This window comes from Molossus molossus, unplaced genomic scaffold (assembly GCF_014108415.1).
Source record: "Molossus molossus isolate mMolMol1 unplaced genomic scaffold, mMolMol1.p scaffold_m16_p_14, whole genome shotgun sequence".
In the NCBI taxonomy this organism is placed as follows: domain Eukaryota; kingdom Metazoa; phylum Chordata; class Mammalia; order Chiroptera; family Molossidae; genus Molossus; species Molossus molossus.
This window is the reverse complement of record NW_023425349.1, coordinates 47253970-47273627: the sequence shown is the minus strand read 5'-3', so window position 1 is coordinate 47273627 and position 19658 is coordinate 47253970.

Sequence of the window (19658 nt, the reverse complement as noted above, 5' to 3'; positions counted from 1 at the left end):
TTAGTCGAAATGTTTACTGTACTAGTAGGCTTTTTTAAAATGTGATTTTTCTATTGAGGCTGAAACATTTTGGTTTAAAGGCATTGGGACATCTAGTGTTAAAAATATATCTAGCCCTTACTTAGACTAGAAAAATGATTGGCAGTGGAAATGTTTGCAGGCAGAGAGTTACAGCTTCACATGGTTTTAAGTGTTTCCTTGGGTGAAATGTACTTAGAGATACTTTAATTGAAGAAATTTTGTTGGCCAGTTTAGCTACTAACATTATTTCATTAATATGGAAGCCAATGCATTGTTGAAAAGTAAAAATAATATTGAAAATCAACTCAACATAAAGATGAAAATAACCAAAATGAAGGAAACGTATTCTCCATTCTTTAAGTTTACTCATCAATGAAAAAGCACTATAAAGGCAGTATTAAAATTATATTTTTCAATGCCACTTGAAAAAGTATTTTGTTAGACATAGTTCCTTCAGGGAGTGACACAAGAACAGAAAGCTTCAGCATTATTCATAATATTTACATTTTCACACAGAATATACATATTTGTATTATTTGTCTTAGTAGGAGTTAAAGTATAAAATGAGTAGTCACACTAGGTAATTTTTAACATCACTTCCATCATAAGATTAAATAATTTTATTGATTTTATACTTCCAAAGAAAATTTAAAGGGAATCCCATAAGTAGAGACAACAAAATAAAGTGTTCTTTTTATTTTTACATTTTTAAAGTGTCAAAATGCTTTCTGCAAACCAAAAAAGTAGATGAAATATAATTCTGACAGTGCTATTTTGTTCTAAAATTCGTTTATATCATAATTTCATCTAGATTGTGAAAAACTGGCTTTCTTACTATTTTTATCTTGTGTATGTTTTTTCCAATTTCTAAATGTACACCTGAAACATTGAAAATAAGGTTATAACCTTGTACTTATATTTTCAAAACATTTACCTAATTTAGAGTATCCTTATCAGTAGAAATACAGTGGCAAATTAATGACTATTCATAGAGAAATATTTGAGTAAATTCCGACAAATCCCACCAGGTAATATTATGCTACCATTACAGAGAATGAATCAAACCTATATTAATTAATTTGAACGGATTTTGATAATGTATTGTTAAATTAGAAAAGTAATATTTAGAGAGATGTGCTGTATTATTTATTGCTGCATAAGAAGTTACTCCCAAACTTGGTGTTTTAAAGCATCAACAATTATTATCTCAGAGTTCTCTGGGTCTAGAAATCCAGGCATATCTTAACCAAGTCCTTTGCTCTGAGTCTCTCACAGCTGCAGTCAAAGTGTTGGCCAGGGTTGCAGCTGTCTGAAGGTTCAGTGGGCCAGGCTCTGCTTGTAAGCCCACTCAGGAGTTATTGGCAAAATCCAGTTCTTTGCAGGCTGTTGGGCTGAGAACCTCAGTTCCCTACTGTTCCCCAAGACCACCCTCAGTTCCTTGCCACTTGAACCTCTTCAAAAGACAGCTTACAACATGTCACCTGGCTTCTTCAAAGTGAGCAAGCCAGAGAGCGTGCCAGGAAGACAGAAACCAGTCTTCGATGACCTAATCTTGGAAGTGATATACCATTATGTTTGCCATACTCACTGGAAGCAAAGCATCGCTCCAGCCCCCATTCAAGGGCAGGGAATGAGCCAAGGACATGGATACCAAGAGAAGGAATCACTAGGAGCCCCTTTCAAAGGTTTTCTTCTTACAAGTTTAATATGATGCCATTTTAATTAAGCAAATGCGAACAAAATCCATCCTTTATTATACACAACTATGTAAGTCTTATAGACATGTTATGAGCATGGAGAAAATTAGAGAAAAATGTTACACAAGTTAACATAGAAAATCTAGTCAAACAGGGTTGAAAATAAACTCTGCCTAGGACTAAATGAGTCTGTAGAACTGTATGCTTTTGGTTGAACATGTCCCATTGTTTCTTAGGAAAGAGTGTTTAGTTGGGTCCCCAAAGGAGCTGGTACCCTGGAATCACTCAAAGTTCATGGTTATTTATCAGTTTCAGCTGGGTGAACCCATTTGTGCTGAAATACAGCATTTGGTTTTGTTATCTCAATGCTCTGAAAGGGAAATTTTTTCCTTCTTTTAATCAGAAAAAAAAAATTAAGTCAGTTGTAGAGAAATGTGTGCAGAGTGATTCTATTTCAATAAAAGCAGAAGAAAACAAACCACTTAAACTTGTGGGATGTATGCTTATATATCCTGGTATAAGTATTGTGCTGTGGCAGGATGGGAAGGTAGCCAGGTGAAATTACTAATTTTTGATTTATGCTGTATTGTGTGTTGCTTGCTGGTAAGGTGACAAGCTGTCTCAGTTTTGCTAGAACTGAGAGATTCCTCGGGACATAGGACTTTCAGTGCTAAAGCTAGGAAAGTCCCAGGCACTGGCTTTCTTGGTAAGGACAGGTATGTGTTACTTCTGAAATTTAAAGACATCAAACAAATAAGTAAAAGCTCTCTTTGGCTAGATGTAATGATTTTGGAATGTTCTGAGAAAAGAAGCTTTGCTCCTTTAAAAACCTGTTGGGGGGGGGGGGCAGTAATGTCCTGTTGATGTTCGAGGGTGGTGAGGCAATGCAGGTAGTTTGAGAAGAGGATGAAAAGGAATGGTCATCTGTAAGAGGAAATAGTGAATTGATAGGGGAAGTGAGGTTGGCTTGCTAGGGCCCAAATGCAGTTTGAAGTCATGCATTTAGAGTGAGACCAGTCTGCATGGTCCTTTTCTCCAGCTTGTCCAGCCACACAGGCTGAGCATCTGGGCAGGCAGAGTTGGAAGGCTGGGTTTTTGCTAAAGGGCGATGAACAAAGAGAGAGAAAAGGTGATTGAGGATATAAGCAAGGGAGGGAGCATAATGATAGATCATGGAGTGTGTGTAACCTGAATGAGGACAAGAATTCGGATGAGACACCGTGCAAAGGTGGTGGAGTCAAAGGGGGTAGACTAGCAGAACTTGGGGAGGTGGGAAACCAGAGGGAGTGAGCCAGAAAGCTAAGCAGCGGTGATCAGAGTGAAAGTCGGAGTTGTGGTGCCTTGAAACAGAACACTTGGTTGGGCTTCTTTTCTAGAAGCCGGGGCTCTAGATTGCATCCATTCTGATAATGTGCACATATAATAACAGAGCGCCTCCTCACTCTGTCAAATCGCTGGTCCGACTTGACTGAGAGTGAGACGCTGTACTGAAGCAATTATCGGCGATGATAAGGACCCAGAGCACGGGGAGACGAGCTGAAGGAGCCAAAAGGCCTGTTCCCTATGACAGCATTAAAATTACCCAGAACTATGATACGTGGCAAGGAAACCAACGCAAACGTAACAAAACACTCTGGCTGACGCTGTTCAACATTCAAATACAACAGAGATCAAATAACTGAAGGGGTGAGATCAAGTGACCGACGGAATGATTTAGGAATCATACAAGTGTCCCAGGAAAAGGGCAGTTTTGAACCTCTGGAAATATAAAGCAAAATTAAGAGCAATGAGCTCTCACCCAGGAAAAAGAGATATTTTGGAGGTTATTTGTACCCTCGTTTGAATGGCTGTCAGAAAAACAAATATGGATCAATAAGGGGCCAGGGGTTACAAAGAAGGCAAACATGCCTATGGTGATAGCAGCCAAAATGGTAGATAAGCGACATCAATACCATTAAGATAAGCTAAGTCACCAAATGAGCTCTTGTTACCGTTTTCACTTTTTTTTTTTGTCCTCACCTGAGGACAATTTTGAATTTATCTTCAGATAGAGCAGGAGGGGAAGGGGGGGTGGAGGTGGGGAGAGAGAGAAACATCCATGTGAGAAAGACACATCGACTGGTTGCCAACCACATGACCCCAACCGGTCTGGGGAAAAACTGCAACCAAGGTGCATCCCCCTAGCGGGAACGAACTCGGGACTCTCTGGTCCACGGGCAGCTCTAACCGCTGAGCCAAACCGGTCAGGGCACCGTTTTCACTTTTAAACAGAAGATCTACCGGTTAGAGGGTCCAGAGGTATATACCAAATACATAACATACGCTGAAATGCTGATTTCACAGTGAAGTGTAATTTTATAGGGTGAACACGTTTGCGTTCCTCTTGCTTGCTGGCAAACATATTCTCTATTAACCCATGTCTAAAGAAAATCCACTCAATAGCTCCGAAAGTGGAATCTGCTCGATACATACTACCTACCCAAAGTTCAGCTTTCACTTAATTAATTCCCCTCTAAGCAGGCCCATGGCCCCTTTTAACTTTTTTCAGTGTGAGTGATGAAATAGCACAGAAACACTGACCAAATTCGTTACATTTCTTCAAAAATTCTAAAAAGTGACACTGTCTTGAAACAGAACTCTTGTCAGGCTTCTTTTTCAAGAGAATCCAGTTGGGGCTCTAGGTGGTAGCCATTCTGATAACATGTACACATAATAACAGCCGCTCTTTACCCTGTCAAATAGCCAGTGCTGACTGTAGAGACCCAGATTTCCTACAGTGAACATTTAAAGACCCCATAACATTTGGAGGCCTTCTGTAACATCTTATTTTTCTTGAAAGAAAAGGAACAAGGAAGAAAGCTACATTAACCAAAATAATAATAATAATAATGTGTTCTGAAGAATACAAATTGTTATTTAACCAGAGGGTGAAAATCTCCAAGGAAGCTCCTTAAAGGAAATGTTTCCATTCATTTTTTTTTTTTTGTATAAAAGGATTCATCTAACAATGTATTACAAACAAAGCCCACAACACTGTTGATGATCTCAGCTGGAGTGAAAGGATAGAATGCAGACCAATTTATTGCCGACGGGTTTAAAGGAGTTATAGGCCGAGATCCAGGGAGAAAGGAGAAGGGGATGGGTTTAGGGCATACAAGGTAGGAAACACATTTTCTGATCATCAAATTTGAACAAACTTTGTGCTTGGCATCTACAGAAAATTTCTTATTTAGTCCTAAAACTAACTTTATGGTAAATAAACTGAGTGTGTTGTAAAAGAAAGTGAAGGTCAATGAGCTTAACAAATCGTTCAAGGTGGCACAGCTCCTAAAAGACAGACCTTCGTTTATCTGGCTTCAAAGCCAGTAAGAGACACATAAAGAAATTCCCCATTTTTATATCTTTATTTCAAAAACCACAAAAGCATAAATGCAAGTAATAATGTTAAGGCTCTATCCCCTGCTCCTTCATATTTACTTAGATAATAATTCACAAAGGCTAAATACATCAGCCATATGCTTCAACTTAAAGTCATTTTAGGTTATTAGGCTAGTAGGTGCCTTATTATGACTCTTTTTGACCCTGAACTATATTTCTGACCCAGAACATTTATTGACACCAAGTTGAACTGTTAGCAGTTCACAGTCAGACAATGAAGTGAAATAATTAAATTTTAAAAAAATGAAACAAATGAAAATATATTACAATAACAATTAAGAAACAAAAACCCGACAACAGAGGTAGTGTGACTCATGATTAATGTGTTTCCCTTCAACCCCACACTGTCTCACTGTGTTCCCTTAACAACACACACAATACCAGGTCCTTTGGACTCACCCTCTGTGCACCCACCACACGTATACCTTTGGTATAAATGTTAAATAAATTTTAAAGGACCTGAATCATGTGTTTTAGGACTAAGTTCTGTCAAACTACCATAAAATAGTGAAATTTATTTTTGTCAAGTGAGACTGACATTTCAACTCCCTGAAAAAGTGCTAAGGATCAAATGCACAAATTGCAAAAATTAAAGGATTAACCTCCATGTTTATAAATAAGTAGCTAGTGGACCAAATATAGCCCTCAGATCTGTTTTTCTATGGTCAGAATTGGGTTTGAATTGGACAAATTCTGCAGTCTCTACTTTGCTACAGGCTTTGCTTTCCTTCTTCCTATGATCTTAAACTCACTCAGGTTGACATATTTATGTTACCTGCCTGACCCTTGGAGGCATGTGAGTCTGAAATCCCCTGATACAATGCTGCAGAAAGTTTCTTCCAGCTCTCATGCTCCATGATTATTTGATTCAGAATTACTGAAATATGTACCCAGAGCCACTGAAATTCTAACTCATAATTTGATATGAAGAAAAAGAATTTTTTTAAAGGGAAAGACTTTCTGATCTTTAGAAGACATCAGTATTTATGGAAAAGGAAAATGAGAACGTGGCATCTTCTTAGCATTTAACTGTAGTGAACTCTTTATATATTAATCACTTGCCGAGCGATCACTGAATGTGTCTGTTACACATCCACAACGTGCATGGCACTAAGCTAGACGTTGAGAAATATACAAAGAGGCATAAGTCAGAGCTATCATCATCCAAGTCGAAGACTTCATTTAGTTTATGAATTAACAATACATCAGCCTTTGTACGTGTTCTGTGCCTGGGTCTCTGAAAAGTGGCAGATAGTTTTTAAAATGCTAAATCACAACTATGTGTCTCTAAGAAATAAAGAAAACCAAGGAGATTTATCTGGAAAAGTAAAAAAAAAAAAAAAAAAATTGCCAGGCATGTCCCTTTTGGGCACACTGAATTAAATGAGCAAAATAAATGGTTTATGAGAAAAGGGAGTGTTTTTAAATTTATTTATGAACTAAAGTCATTCATTGTGCCCTAGAAGCTCAGGTGAGTCCAGCATGCAACCATCAGCTGTCTCATCCTCCCTCTTCTGTCTGTTACAAGCATTCTTGTGCAGAAAGTCACATTATCCTCTACATGCCAAATGTAGTACTCTTCCAATTTTGATGATATCGAGCAAAATGTGTCTGTACTATCACAAAGGTAAAGCCTGTGACTAAGGCCTGTAATCTTTTGATAATGTGCCTGATAACTGGTATCCAACAGATTGATAAAAGCTTCTAGAGCAACGACCAATGCATAATAAGTGCTCAACAAATACTAAATGTTTATAATTTTTATCATCATCATCATTTTGGCTCTAATTGTAAGAACCTATTTCTTCATTATGAAGCTCCTAGTGTTGTTAACTAATGTTTTCCGATATGAGTTCATGTATAGTTAAAGTGAATACTTGGGAAATCTTGAAGTTCATAATGGGAAAAAAAGGCTTAGAATATTGAGCATTATACATGTATCAAAAGTCATGAATACGAACCAAGAAGACGGTTTGTGTTACTTACAGCATAGCACTCTACCCATGTGACTTGTCCCTGGACAACTGAACTACACAGCCACCATCCAGCCTCACATGTTCTGGCGCCCCGTTTAAAACTAGCATTGTAAAATTAACAAATAGCTCACAAAATTATTAGAAAGTGTTAATTTCTTCATGTATCTCCCAAATGGCAACATTTAAATCTTAAATAAATTGGGAACCAGGTATAAAGATAGAAAGTGGTTACAAATATGGAGTAGGGAAGACAAGGAGCTCACAAATGGAACGTGGTATCAGAAACAGTTGCTCTTTGTTGATTACTCCCACAGCCCCACGTGCTTCCATATGTTATCACCACTACTGTTATTCAAGTTCATTTTCTGCCTTCCCCACTGTTCTGTTAGTAACTTGGCTGTAATTTTGCTCACTGTGAAACCCCAGGCCTTGCAGAGATGCTAGCACATAATGGGCTAATGGTACATCATTGTTGAGTAAATAAATGAATGAAATTGTAAGTGTTGTATTCACTCTTTAACTGTGAATCTAACCAATCTTGTGAAAATTCATCAAGAGGAAAATAGTTTCAGAACCTCGAGTTCACGATTCAACAAAAAAAAATCCTTGATATTTTTGACATCTCTTCTTTTATTCAAATCATTAGTCATGCACCCTGACTCTGAAAGATTCTCTGCATTTTAATTTTTTGGAAGATATTTACTACAAGATTTTCATTTGGATTATCATAGACCATAAGACCTATTATAGATTCAAAGTCAGAAGGGAGCTTCTACCACATGCAAGGCCCTTGCTCCCTGTGTTACTTTTTTTCATCCTCACAGCCATCCCTACGGAAAGCAGTGTGCTCCCGTTGTGTCTGAGTAAACTGAGGCTCAGAGTGGTAAAGTTAGTCTGAGGTTAAACAGCTCCTACTTCCAAAGTCCTTCCTTGTTTCATGATAATTTGCTAAGTAAGCAAATAAACATTAAATAAAATTGTATAATGCAGGTTTATCAATTAAAAAAAAAAAAAAAAAAAGGAAATCTAGCCTGGCTGGTATAGCTCAGTGGTTGAGAATCAACCCATACACCAAGAGGTCACTGGTTCGATTCCTGGTCAGGGCACATGCCCAGATTGTGGGCCAAATTCCTATACAGGAAGCAGCCAATTGATATTCTTTCTCTCTCATTAATGTTCTCTCTCATCAATGTTTCTATCTCTTTCTCCTTCTCTCTAAAATCAATTAAGAAAAAAATTTTTAAGTAAATTAAAAAAATGAGAATCTAATAAACATATAACCAAAATGATTTAAAATCAAGGCCCAGCCTTAGAATACAAAATCCATTGGCTTTAATTCAAATTATTGCTGCTAAATAACCTCATTGCCACAGTGAAACTGTTTTTCCACTATCTGCAAAAGTTCGGTTCTGTAATAGAGATCAATATGATGCATTTTTTTTTCCCTATAAGATCCTGAAAATTGTTTTCCCCACATTTGTATTTTGAAAAGAATCTCTTCATAAGGCTAGAAAAGGATATGACCTTGTATTATGTTTTTAGGTGTAACAAATCAGATATCATAATTTTAGATTGCCAATATTTACTTCAAAATGAGGGGAAAAAAATGATTTCCTAGGACATGCTTTGCCTAGAACAACTGTCATTTCCCACTAAGGAAGTAAAGAGAGTTTTTAAAAGGCTGCAGGGTGGGGGTGGGGTGGGGTGGCTTGAAGAATTACAAGGATTAGTGTTAAGGATATTCTCAGTATTTAGAAAAAGATGCTATATCTGCAGAAAGATGGGAGTTTGCAACTATAATAATTATTGAGAGATGTCTATCACCTCTACACCCAAGCATCCTCTGTTGAAATCCTGTTCAGAGAACTGTCTGTGTTCAATTCCCCACCCCTGGGAATTCCTACAGCTATATTTCTACACAAGGCAATATTGTGCTTACCCATGGAGAGGAGGAAGTTAATCTGCTGAGCCGTTGTCCTGTTCTTTAAAAATACCAAATCACTGACAGTATTGATTTTTCACTTTTTGTAAAATTTGAACTCTTCAGAATTTAATATGGAGACACTAATATTGAAAAAAAATAAAGATTTTTTTTTTGGACAACCTCAGTGTTTGAAGGATAAACAGTATTTTGTAAATTGATCCACTGAATGACAAGTCAACAGATTTGAAGCCAGCTGTCACCTTTTATTAGTCACACCCATAAATCTAGCCTGGTACTGGGATCGTTCCCAGTGCCCCTACATCACAGACAGGCTATTAAAGGGAGCCCATTAAGGGAGGGTGCCATTTTCTTCTTTTTAGAGCATTTTGTTTGGAAATCCGAGGGACTGCCTGTGTTCTGTGGATTGATCTCCTTACAAATTTCCATAAGGGGAAATTGATGACATGTATTATTTTTCTTTCCCTCTCTCAAGTTGTCCACCATCCAATCATATCTGTAGACACTAGTCCCAACGAACACTTACATCTAAAATTCATCAGCCTGCATCCGTACAATACTCCTGTTTTGTCCCTCCTCCCCAAAATGAATTCCACCTTCCTGTTAATAGATCTCCCAGGCTCACAACATTACTAAATAAAGTATAATAACCATAGCAGAGCCTTTATGTTCTACCATCAATATGAATTTTAAAGGAGTGTCATCAAGAAAATCATCTTCAAAGGTATTTCTTGCATGCTTAAGTACTGCTGCTGAGATGAAACTGAATGACTGCAGCAGCTCCGCTGTCCTGGGCTTTTTGGTGTCTGGTTCTTTCCTCACTAGCAGAGCCAGTGAATTTAACACTCAGATTTGCTCTGACAGGCTGACAACCAATATCACACGACCACAGCTAAGAGTGGTTTATTACTTTTAGTGGGATTTATTTAATTCAGTCTCACAGCCTGAGGGTGGGGTAAAGATTTAACTTGAAATTAAATTCCAGCAGGAGACCTTTTAATATAAGAAAAATGGGCAGAAGGATAAATGACATGCTCAATTGCAATGATTTTTTTTAAAGCCTATATTTAACATGGAGAAAAGAAGTTCCACAAAATCATTTCAGCTGTTTGACAGATACGGAGAGAAAAAGTGTAGATGAACCAGTAATAATGATATAACTTAAAAGAGAATAATCTAAAGGAAAGTTTTTGACATGCTAGAATTTCTTCAATCTATCCAGGAAAAAAAAAAAAATGTTCCGTTTATGAATTCTTTCTGTCAATGTCTGGGTAAGTTGATAAGAAATCCCAAGTGTGCTTCTTTTGGTCAACGTTAAAGTACACAATAATTCTGGATGAAATACTGGAGTATAAGCAAAGCCATAACTAGAAATTGTTCTGATTTTTAACCTGAACATGGGGAATGTTTACACCCAAAAAGTTGGTACATGAAAGTGGTAGTCATTTGTATTAGGAGGCTAAGAAAAGGGGAGTTATATCCTAACAGGTAACCTGGACAGGCCCTTGCCAATTGCAATAGTTAAGGTATGTTGAATACTTACGGTCATGGTCTTCTGATATCACATATACAGAGAAAAGGAGATACTTCATGGTTGACACACACTTGAATATCAATGATATATTTTGCTTTCTGTGGTACTATTTTGTTGGCTTGGACTTCTTCTTATAAGGAAAAATAACCTTCATACAAGTGTAAAAATGTCTTTTATTAAAGGCAAATTGTCTAATTTTGAGGCTTTGGGGAAATCAATGCCAAAGAAAGAGAAGCATATGATAAACAGAATAAAGACATTCCAGTTCAGCCCAGGCTTCAGAAATGTGGATACAGATTACACCAGACCCAGGATCAATCAGCGCAGCAACAAGCGTGGCCTGGGCCAAAATTACTAAGGGCCTGACCTGTTTGTTCACTAACCTCATTCCACTCTTTTGCTTTTTGCTTATCTTCTGGAACCTGAAGTTTTCAAAGCTCTCCAAGGAAGCCTTCTAGAAACCTTTACCTACTGCTAAAAAGTTGTTCTGTTTCCCTGTTCCTCATGAAAACCTGTGCCATATTCATTGGATCTAAGTGGTTAAAATAGTGTTAAATGATTAACAAATAAGTGATAATAACCCAATGCAGGAGCTCCCATATTATCTTGATTTATGGCATCCTTAATTGTCTCAGTAATTCTTTCATAGGATTCTTGGGCCAAAAAACAAAATGCCTTATAGTCCCATTTATTAAATACTTACATCCAAGCACCCTAATTAGCATTTGTGTTTTAAAAACTTAGCACCTGTTGACACTACATAACCTCAGATGGTGGAATCAGATTGGACTGCCCCCCCACCCCCCCATTGAAAGGAACTAAGCAATGAAAATTATTAACCACTTTGAGCTAATAGTTCACATGATGTCCAGCAGATGTTATTGTGCTTTTCCTGGATTTAAAAATATCCTGCAGTGCCTCTGTGCATTTGCAGTGGGGCCCTACATGACCCCAGTGCTCAGTTTGAGAACCATGGGCTTAAAGTGTTGTCTCTGTTGACTCTGCATTTCAACAGAGATGCTCATTTTTATGAAATGATAGTTGGTGCCACTTTCATATAATATGATGGACTCAGCTAGGAAAGATAGAGACAGCAATGTTTTGGTACCTCTGATCTCCACTCCCCAACTTTCTAATCCATGGGATGATGACAAAACCCCAGTCAGAATCTATCACATTCTTATTGGTTTATCCAAAGTCCCAAGACCTCAATAATTTGAAAGACTGACTTTCAATTATTGAGACTTTTGTTTATAATCATCCTATAATTTATCAATGATTTTTTTTTCTTTAGAAAGAGTATAAGTAGTGATAGTCAACCCTCTTACTCAATGTGTTAATAAGCCCTCCTTAGTAGGTAAACCACACACACACAAAAACATGAAAATATTTGAAGGACAAATATTACCTCTCTCTGGCTCCCAGTATTCCTCTTCCTCCTTTTGCCTACCCATTTAATCTGGGTAGATAGGACAGTGCAATGAGCATCTTCTCTTGCTAGGACCTATGTTTCTATGGGATTTTTTGTCCCTCAATTTACCCCAGTATGATTCCTCTACCAGTGTCCTGTCTAGAATTGTACTTGTATGAATTCGAACGCCTTCAGCTCTATGTAACTCACACAAAGTTGTCTCAGTCCAATGGCTCTTCATCTCTGCATGAGCTTTTGTCTCGTCTTCCTAGGTGAGCTTCACCCTCACAGTAGTATCTGAAATGCCCATTGTGGCACTAGGCCTCATGGCCATGATCAATAATTCCTACAGGAGGAGAAAGAAGGTCACTTCCAAAAGCTCTCCCAGAAGAGTGAGGAACAACTTACACCAAAGCCCCTAGCAAACTTCTTATAGCTCACTCTTTTTTTTGGTACAATGACTTTTTTCACCCCCAAATACACTAAATAAACACAGTCAGTGATATTTCAGACAGAAGGTGTTTTCTTGTTTACTAATATTTTTAAGTGCACATTGAGTGCCAGATAAGCATCAACCGGTCTCCAAACAGACTGACGAGCTGGGGACTAACATGGTTCAGAAAGAAAATGACCATTTAAAGGATGACCGCTCCCACCTAGTCTCACCTACCACCAACCACTTGGAAGTCTCTTTTCTTTGGTGAACTGTTGCATTGCTTTTAAGATATAAACTATATTTATTTGCATTTAAATACCTATTTTCTACTTATATAAAATTGGTTTCATTGTTCAAGGATGTTTGTTTCAATTTGTGGTTTGAGATGGATTTCCTCATAAAATTTCCTATTATAATTAATAAATTTTTTTTCATGTAACAGCTTTTTACTTAGTGGCAATTTTTTTTTCTTTTTTCAGAAAAGAGTTAAAGCCATTAAACAAGGGATAGGTGTATACTCAAAGCAATTTACTTCTTAGGTGATTTGATAATTGAGATATCACCATACTTTTTTTCTACAGTGAAATGAAACTAAAAGCCCATCTGCTGATGAAAAGCATAACCAGATTCTAGGTTAATTAGCTCCCAAGTGCCCTGTATGTATTTATACCATCAATAGATCAAAAGGTACATATTTGAGTGTGCCTGAAACTAGAGAATTTTCTACTGAAATCAAGTGTATGCATTTTTCTGAGCCTCTTCTCTGCCAAGTAACAGTCACATGGTAAGGTGTGCTTTCAGAAATATATTCTATGAATTTTTTTGTGCTGAAAGTTATTGGTAATGAATGTGTTAATATTTTCTCTTATCTTCAAATTCCTATGATGGTACATGTTTATTTCTTCTAAAAATTAAAACACCCTAGAACATAACCTATTTGAATGATGGCAATGCATCTTATATAAAGCATGTGAATCTCAGACCGAAGATTACAATAAGCAAAAAAAATTATTCCTCTTGATTTATAATTCAACTCAACTTCTATTGTATTTTAAGGCCTCTTGCAAACAAGCAGGAAGGAAAATTAAACTTTATTTCCATCCCCAAGATTGTGTCCGGGCTCTGGGGTGGGGGGATTATTCAGTGCCAGGACATTGGGAAGAAGGGACAGATTGTGTCCCTGAGTCATCTAACCACACCTTTCCACTAACATCATCATCATCCCAATCCAGGAGCGTCTTTTCTCTGCCATGCTGAGGGGCATAGGAATCTTTTTGCAAGGATGGGGCATCCTCAATCCCCTTCCTACTTACCCAAAATACTCTTTTCCATCTGGTGGCTGATGCTTGAAAATGCCTTTGTGGAAGGTCTGCCACATGGCTTAAGACTGAACTCTTGTTATAGTGCAGATATACTTAACAGAAAGAAAGGCTGAGAGGAGGCCTTTTCTTAGGTTGTGAGTTAGTGCTGGAGTTTTTAGGAATATGCTCAGACAAGGAACGAATGCAATGTCAAGCTTCTAAACAGAAAGGGAAGCTGCCCGGAAGTTCTGAGCTTCCCACCTATCACACTTCTCATCCCCCTTTTTTGATACAAAACATGATTCTTATTTAAATCCTAATTAACTGGTGAGTGGGGGTTGTTCCATGTCCTATTGTCTTTATGTATATTTGTAACAGAAAGTTCTTAACTTAGAAGTTTCTATATTTAACTCATATGGGTATCTTGGTATAATCAATTCTTAAGGAAACCAAATCATTCAAATACAGTAATAAAAAAATGAGCCCCATAATACTAATTTCAGTAGAATATTATTTCTAGAGTTTTTTTCCCCAATGTTTGGGATTTTTTTTCCCTTATGAAAGAGCCTGATTCTTAACACACACACACACACACACACACACACACACACACACACATTTTCCCTCTCTCCATAAACTAGGAGACTAAGAATTAACCATGTGGAGATAAATGTGAACATGTTCATTTTTATAAAGGAACTGAAGCAAAGAGAATAAATAAGTTATGTATTTCAATTTGCTTTTACTAATGGAAGATTTTTTACTGAAAACCGAGAACAAGTTGTCTAAGATACTAGTTGCAATTGGAAAAAGTGGAAATCAATTTTGAATGAGTCATCAGAAAAAAGTAGAACAATGTACAAAAATAATTTTTTTTTACCTACCCTATGCAATTCATACCAGTTCTACACATTTTCGGGATATGCTAAAAAGAGTAATTAAGTCACATGGTTCCCTCTGCCATAGGTTATCCACCCTCAAAGCAGCACTTGGCTGGAGTACATCGGCCGGAGGGGTGGGCAACCTCAGAGTGAGCAGCGATGGAGATCTATTTTATCGCAGTGTTTCATGTATTGCTATTGATTTCAATTTTTTTCTTCTCTTGCCTCACTTCTGCAGCCCAAAGGTTCTTTATGCCTTCTAAGTTACTTGCCCATAAGCTGTAAATTAAAGGTAAGTCAATAATTATTTTCTACATTCCCTTTATACATTCCCACTTGAATCTTGTCTCAAGTTTCTCTATTTTTCTTAGGATTAGGAAAAACGAATGAAGACTGTGGAGCTTTGTTAGAAAGTAATCTTGAAAGTAGCCACTCTCTGATTTGGGCTCTGTGGTGGTGCTGAGCAAGGCCAGCCCTTGGCTGAACTAAAATCATAGGCAGCGTTCCCTAATGAGAGATAGGCTGGTTGAAAACCAGGTTCAGCCCGGCCAGTGTGACTCACTGGTTGAGTGTTGACCCATGCACCAAGAGGTCACCAGTTTGATTCCCAGTCAGAGCACATGCCAAGGTTGTGGGCCAAATTCCCAGTGGCGGGCATGCAGGAGGTGACCAATCAATGTTCTCTCTCATTGATGTTTCTATCTCTCTCTCCCTCTCCTTTCCTTGCTTTCTAAAATCAATAATAAAGAAAAAATATTTTAAAAAAGGAAAAGAAAGAAAGAAAACCAGGTTCAGATTCTTCTGGGAGATGCCATGCACCACAGCATTCCAATTACATGAGTGTGTGCTTACTTCACTCGGCTAGAGCTATAGCTTAAAAGGGTCATTACCTTACTGGTCAATTAAAATTCAAATATTCAGGAACATAAAGGCAACAGTAAGGATGAGCAAAATTTGTTTTCTTTATTTTTTTTTAATTTTTTATTGTTACAGATGTTTCTCCCTTTTTACCCCATTGGCAACCCCCTCACCACCCCCCCGCCCAGTCCCAGGTTTTGTTATCCATGTCCATTGGTTATGCGTACAAGCATATAAGTTCTGTGGTTTATCTCTTCCTACCCACCCCCACCCCCTCTTCTGAGGGATGTCAGTCTGTGCCCTACTTCCATGTTTCTGGGTCTACCGTATTCCTGAGACTGTTATGTTCATTATATTCCATATATAAGTGAGATCATGTGGTATTTGTCTTTTTTTCTGCTTGGCTTATTTCACTTAGGATAATACTTTCCAGGTCCCTCCATGTCATCTCAAAGGATAAGAGATCTTTCTTTCTTACAGCTGCATAGTACTGCATTGTGTATATGTACCACTGCTTTTTTACCCATTTGTCTTCTGATAGGCACCTGGGCTGTTTCTAGATCTTAGCTATTGTGAATAGTGCTGCTATGAACATGGGGGTACATATATTCTTTCTGATTAGTGTTTCAGGCTTCTTAGGGTATATTCCTAGAAGCAGGATCACTAGGTCAAATGGAAGTATAATTTTTAATTTTTTGAGGTAACACCATAGTGTTTTTCACAGTGGCTGCACCAGTCTGCATTCCCACCAGCAGTGTACTAGAGTCCCCTTTTCTCCACACCCTTGCCAACACTTGTTTGATGATTTGTTGATGGCAGCCATTCTGACAGGTGTGAGGTGATACCTCATTGTTGTTTTAATTTGCATCTATCTGATGATTAGGGGTGTTGAGCATTTCTCCATATGTCTCTTGGCCATTTGCATGTCCTGTGTGGAGAGGTGTTTATTCAGCACCTCTGCCCATTTTTCAATTGGGTTCTTGGTCTTTCTTTTGTAGAGTTGTATGAGTACTCTATACACTTGATCTTAGCCAAAAGGCTGAGAAGTGATGAGTACTCTATATATTTTGGAAATTAACACCTTATCTGATGTATCATTGGCAATGATGTTCTCTCATAGAGTAGGTTGCAATTCCATTTTGATGATTGTTTCTTTTGCTGTGCAGAAGCTTTTTAGTTTGATGTAGTCCCATGTGTTCATATTTTTCTTGGTTTCTGTTGCCTTAGGTGATGTATCAGTGAAAATTCTGCTGCGTATGATGTCCGATATTTTGATGCCTACATTTTCTTCTAGAATTTTTATGGATCCATGGGTCACATTTAAGTCTTTTATCCATTTTGAGTTTATTCTTGTGGATGGTCTAGTTTCATTTTTTTTTGCATGTAGCTGTCCAATTTTCCCAACACCATTTATTAAAGAGGCTGTCTTTACTCCACTGTATGCTCTTGCCACCTTTGTCAAATATTAATTGAGCAAATTGCCTTGGGTCCATTTCTGGGTTCTCAGTTCTGTTCCACTGGTCTGTATGCCTGTTCTTGTGCCAGTACCAGGCTGTTTTGATTACAGTCACTTTGTAGTATAACCTGATATCTGGTATTGTGATCCCACCTACTTTCTTCTTTTTTTTTCAAAATTTCTGTGGCTATTCGGGGACTTTTTTGGTTCCATATGAACTTTTGAAGTATTTGTTCTAGTTCTTTGAAATATATCATTGGTATTTTGATAGGGATTGCATTGAATCTATAGATTGCTTTGGGTAATATGGACATTTTAATGATGTTAATTCTTCCAATCCATGAACAAGGTATGTGCTTCCACTTTTTTATATCTTCCTCTATTTCTTTTTTCAGTGTCCTGTAGTTTTCTGCAAATAGGTTCTTTACTTCTTTAGTTAAGTTTATTCCTAGGTATCTTAATTTTTTTTGCTGCAATGGTAAATGGGATTATTTTTTCAGTTTCTCTTTCTGTGAGTTCATCATTGGTGTATACAAATGCCGTTGATTTCTTGACGTTAATTTTGTATCCTGCTACTTTGCCAAATGCATTTATTAAGTCTAGTAGATTTTTGATGGAGTCTTTAGGGTTTTCTATGTATAATATCATGTCATCTGCAAATAATGACAGTTTCACTTCCTCCTTTGCAATTTGGATCCCTTTTATTTTTTCTTCATGTCTGATTGCTGTGGCTAAGACTTCCAGTACTATGTTAAATAAGAGTGGCGAAAGTGAACATCCATGTCTTCTTCCTGTTCTTAATGGAACTGTTTTTAATTTCTGCCCATTGAGTATGATGTTGGCTGTAGGTCTTTCATATATGGCCTGTCTTATGTCGAGATATGATCCTTCTATTTCCACATTGCTGAGCATTTTTATCAGAAATGGATGCTGGAATTTGTCAAATGCTTTTTCAGTGTCTATTGATATGATCATGTGGTTTTTATTCTTCATTTTGTTTATGTGGTGTATCACATTTATTGATTTGCAAATATTGTACCAGCCTTGCATCCCTGGGATGAATCCCACTTGGTCATGGTGAATAATTCTTTTGATGTATTGCTGGATCCGATTTGCTGGTATTTTGTTCAGTATTTTGGCATCTATGTTCATCAGGGATATTCGCCTGTAGTTTGCTTTCTTTGTAGTGTCTTTTTCTGGTTTTGAGATTAGAATTATGCTGGTCTCATAGAATGAGTTTGGAAGTCTTCGTTCTTCTTGAATTTTTTGAAATAGTTTCAGGAGAATGAGTGTTACTTCTTTTTTGAATATTTGGTAAAACTCCCCCATGAAGCCATCTGGGCCTGGGCTTTTGTTTGCTGGGAGAGTCTTGATTACTTCTTCAATTTCCTTAGTTGTTATTGATCTGTTCAAGTTTTCTCTCTCTTCCCGGTTCAGTTTTGGGAGACTGCATGTTTCTAGAAATTTGTTTATTTCTTTTAGATTGTCGAATTTGTTGCCATATAGTTGTTCATAGTAGCTGTTAACGATCTTTTGTATTTCTGTGGTGTCGGTTGTTACTTCTCTTTCATTTCTGATTTTGTGTATTTAGGTTCTCTCTCTTTGTTGGTGAGTCTAGCTAATGGTCCATCAATCTTGTTTATCTTTTCGAATAACCAGCTCTTTGTTTCATTCATCCTTTGAATTTTTTTTTTTTTTTTGGTCTTTATGTCATTTATTTCTTCTCTTATCTTTACTACTTCCTTCCTTCTACTTGCTCTGGGGTTTTCTTTTTGTTTGCTTTCTAATTCTTTAAGTTGTGAGATTAGACAGTCAATTAGAAATTTTTCTTGTTTCTTGAGGTAGGCCTGTAGTGCTATGAACTTCCTTCTCAGAACTGCTTTTGCTACATAGCATAGATTTTGTGTTGTTGTGTGTTCATTTTAATTGGTTTCTAGGAAGATTTTTTATTTCTTCCTTGATTTTCTCGGTAACCCATTCATTGTTTAATAACATGCTATTTAGCCTCCATGTGTTCAAATGTCTTTGCATGTTTTTGTTGTAATTGATTTCTAGTTTCATGTCATTGTGATCTGAGAAGATGCTTGATAGGATTTCAATCTTCTTGTGTCCTATCATGTGGTCTATCTTTGAGAATGTCCCATGTGCACTTGAGAAGAATGTGAATTCTGTAGTTTTGGGGTATAATTCTCTGTAGATATCAATTAAATCTATTTGGTCTAGTGCTTCATTTAGAGTCTCTGTTTCCTTGCTAATTTTTTGTCTAGAGGATCTATCCAGTGCTGTCAACGGGGTGTTGAAATCCCCTCCTACGTATTGCTGTCGATTTCTCCTTGGAAGTCCTCCAGAAGATTTTCAATATATTTTGGTGCCCTATTTTGGGTGCATATATGTTTATCAAGGTTATATCTTCCTGTTGCTTTTCTTTTGCTGTTTCCCATCTATTTGTCTGTGTATAGTTATAATTCTAGTTTGGTTCTGGGAGACAGTCTATGTAGCTTCCGTTCACTCCACCACCATTTTGGAATCTACTTCATAGATTTTAAAGACTACTGGAAATATTTCTTATTTTATTAGGTTAGATGTAGTGTGCATGTGTGTGTGCATGCAAAATTTATTTTCAACATGATGGCGAAGTCAAAGGAGGGCTCTATCAACAAAAATGTTGATGAATGCTCTGCCGGTGTGACTCAGTAGTTGAGCATCA